Genomic DNA, 4,220 nt, shown 5'->3' with positions numbered 1-4,220 from the left:
GCATTGAACAGACTGATAGAGTATTAGATCTGGACCTTAATGATTATTTAGTCCTGTCTTCGCATGTCTAAAGATGTCTAAACCAGATCCCAGAGAGGGAAATCACTTTTTTCCACTATCACCAAACTTGTTAATGAGGATTAACTGAGTCCATACACTAAGGACCAGAACACAAGATGCTAACTCAGCTTTACATACAAATTAAGAATATGATACTCTCTTATTGTTAATAAGATCTGCTGCAGAGGAGGTCATGTTCAAAGAAGAACTTCTTCCTGGAGATCTTAGCGGTTTTAAGATGCATGCAATTGTCTTTTTCAATCCAATATAATTTTTAACTGTAAAACAGAAACACAACCCATGGATATTAACAGTATGGAGCAGTTCTTCTGGATCAATCTTTGGGTGTAGAATAGTGATGAGCAATTATTTTGAGGTCTTCCTCCCTGTAAACATCTGTAAACACTATGAAAATATAATGCATGCAATTGTCTTTTTCAATCCAATATAATTTTTAACTGTAAAACAGAAACACAACCCATGGATATTAACAGTATGGAGCAGTTCTTTTGGATCAATCTTTGGGTGTAGAATAGTGATGAGCAATTATTTTGAGGTCTTCCTCCCTGTAAACATCTGTAAACACTATGAAAATATAAATTCCCTTCTCTAGGGCATCTGATTATTTTTCAAATAGAATAAAACTCCCCATCATTGCAAAATGAAAATTGGCATAGATTTGAGAAGTCCTAGAAAACAATTTATTTCCAATCCACTCTCTCACATCCTTTGTTCTTGGAGGGGTGGCTGGGGTGAGGAGTGGGTGGGCTATAGTCAGATGCTGGTAAGGCTCGGGAATGATCCATGGCTTATATGAAAAGTCCTCTTTGAATGAAGAGTATGATTTGGAGTAAAAAAAAAAAAAAGACTCATTTTTTTCTTCCAATATATTTTGTCATGATTTTTTTCTTTCTAAAATGGAGTTTTATTAAAAGAAAAAAAGCAAGAATTCATAATGTATGTCTTGCCTAGCAGAGAAATTTGCCAAAAAAAAAAAAAGGTATTTTGTTGACCATACACTAGCTCTCAGACATTCTTAATCTATTATCTTGACAAAATCAACTTCAAGGAAAATCTCAGATTGAGCTATCATCAAAATTGATTTTATCAAGCAAGATAATCTTTGCTGTCAACAATCAACACTTTCCTAAATCTCTTTACATTTCTTTTTTTCATTCTACCCTACTGCCCTTGGAAGCCAAGAGAATGTTGCCAGACAATCATGATCCTGAGTCATCACTTAGAACCCCAAGACGGAAACCGCCAGCAGGGGGCTGAACTTGAGCGAGCGGTTTTCAGGCTACGTTCGCAGTTAAGGAACAGAAAGCTGAAATGATGAATTTATAAAGCTACATGTTGAAAATAGACCCCCAGGATATAGAATGTCCATTGTTTGAAGCAATAAAGTGCAAAGGAAACCTGTCTTTACATGCACAATTGGGCACACGTTTCCATAAATGCCTGATTGTGTATGCAAATGAGTGTTTTGCATACCCAGTTGCCTGTTTGCTATATTCATATTTTTAGGGTTGATGTAAGTGCTTTTATTTTATTTTTTTTGTAATAAAATTGTTCTCAATTGTCTGTGGATGAATGATGCTTTGGAAACGTGTTATTTCCCTAAAATCTAGATTTAAACAAGCCTCTCTGAAACCTCTCAATTAATAGATCTGTTAGTAAAGGATGATGCAGTTAAAGCAATTATCTGGTGATTCAAGAAAAACATACCATGCATGTATTTGCCACATTATTCTGTTATTTTAGATAGAAGAAAGGGCTTCCATTGTCCAGTTCGTATAGCTTTGAACTTCATTTAGCTAGTGCAGCCACACACCACCAGGGCCTAAGATTATAAGGCAGTCTTAGCCTCCCCTTAGGATTCTGGCATAGAGAAGTGGATCCATTGCCCCACAGTGATCATGTGTCCAAGCAAATCATCTTTCCGTATAATGCATCCTGACTTGCATTTATTCCTGCTTTTCTCAGAGAAGGAATAGCCAATGTGAAGGTACACTAAATTAAGGTTACAGAACTGTGAGGGGAGAGGAAAAATCTCTGAATAATTTTCTTGACACTGCATTCAACCCCTTCAGGACCCATAGTGATAAAGCACTGAAGATTTATTTTAACGTGTAAAACCCCCACTCTGTTCCCCTGGGAGACAGTAAAGAAGACACTGAGAGGCACAGAGATAGTTTATATTTATCAGGTAAAGTGCTGTCTGCTCACTAATCAGCTTCATAAATATTTTCTATTCTCCTGAAAAGAACTAAGAAAAGATCCAATTTTGCAATATGGAAAAAAAGAGAGAGAGAGAGAAAAGAAAAGAATAATCCAAGATTCTAATATCTTAGTAGAAAAATGTAGCTGGGTTACAAGCTGCCTTCTTAGTGAGACTGTTTGAATGTCATGCGTGTAATCCTGGCTTCGTTGGCACACCCTTAGCTAACGAAGTATTTTAGCACCAAGACAGATGCCAGGTCAGGTTCATATTCCCTATTTATATATTTCTTATTTCTGTAGTTGTTAAGCTTAGAAAAAGAACCAGATTTTTTCAATTGAATTGGAAGCTTATTTCTTCTTGTGACTCTATCTAGGTGAAAATCTTGATCCACAGGGTGCACACATTAGTCCTTTTAATGATGTGCCTGCTTCCTTCCTATTTCTGCTTTTTTGTTATCCTGGCAGATCAGACCTCCATAAGCATCATTACTGAGACCAGCCCACCTCCATGTTTTATACCCAGTTCTCCCAAAGGGGGGGAAATATCCGGAATCATATGTCAGCCTTTCTCTTAATATCAAATCAGTCTTGCTTATAAGGCTGCTGGGGACTTAGAAACCTCCATCTCTCAGTGGCTACAGTTACTACCCTTGAACCTGAACTTCACAAAGAATTTAGCCCACAGTTTAAGTTGACCTTGTTCAGCAGGTTTGTGCCCCTGATGTTTGCTGCCAGCTTACTCTGAGGCTGAATTTTATTATTTTGGCCTATTACAACTTCTAGACTGGTGTTCTAGATTTTGGCCTTAGCTTGGACTTTTATTTATGGATTTAAGTTCCACCTTAATTGTCAAGTTTCTTAAATATTAGATTATTTATTTTCTCATATTTTCACATGCATTTATTTAGTGCCTATATGTTCCAGGCAAGTATCAGATACCAGCATTGCACAGAACAGACAGGCATTGGCTGCCTGGAACTTGTTTGTGTCTAGATTCATTCACACTGATTGATTGTGTACCTATATTTAGAGCCAGGCTCTTCCAGGATCCACAGGTCGCCTGCTCTGCCACATTCTGCCATCAGTTGAGTCCTGTTCAGGATAGTCTTTGCCTTCAGGATATTTCTAGTCTGGATTGAGAGGTTGGGAAACCTCACTCTGCTGGAGCAGTTTCTTCTGGCTCACCTACTCATTGGACATGAAGTTGGAGAAGGGCTTAGGTGGTACTAATATTGGACACTAAAGTGAAGAGTAGTGTGAAGAGCTATGAACTTCTGCATTCATTTTCTGTGAGGGGCACTAAGCAGAGTAATGTAGAGCTAGACATCAACTGAGATCACTTTTCTTCAGAAAGCTAATAGCTATAGAGTACAGAGTTCAATATGGATGGAAGATGCTCAGTTTCTCAGCAAACATCTACTGAGTGTCTCCTATTCGCCTGGCACGGACTAAGTGCTTGGGAATACAGAACAAATAAAATCCCTAAAGATGCAGTGAGGAATGGAAGATGCTCAGTTTCTCAGCAAACATCTACTGAGTGTCTCCTATTCGCCTGGCACGGAGTAAGTGCTTGGGAATACAGAACAAATAAAATCCCTAAAGATGCAGTGAGGGAAATGGATACATTTAGTGATGTAGGATGTTCAAATGGCTGTTCACACGAGCACGTGAAGCATGGTGAGTGCAAAGCCTTATAAATGAGAGGAATACAAGAGGAGGCAGCTTACAAGCCACCTTTTTGTATTGCTAGAGTATAAATTACCCAGGTTGATCTAATTCATATATTAATATAGATCTTGCGACTCCTGTGTTCAGATGCCTATATTTAATAGACATAATAGAAATCACTATGGCTGGTAACAGAAGTAGAAGTCATGTTCTGTGGCATAAAGTCAAGACAGAGCTATATTTCAGTAGTACAGCTATGAATTTTCTTA

The sequence above is a fragment of the Galeopterus variegatus genome, unplaced genomic scaffold (genome assembly GCF_000696425.1).
Source record: "Galeopterus variegatus unplaced genomic scaffold, G_variegatus-3.0.2 Scaffold5760, whole genome shotgun sequence".
In the NCBI taxonomy this organism is placed as follows: Eukaryota; Metazoa; Chordata; class Mammalia; order Dermoptera; family Cynocephalidae; genus Galeopterus; species Galeopterus variegatus.
This window is presented reverse-complemented; position numbering follows the sequence as displayed.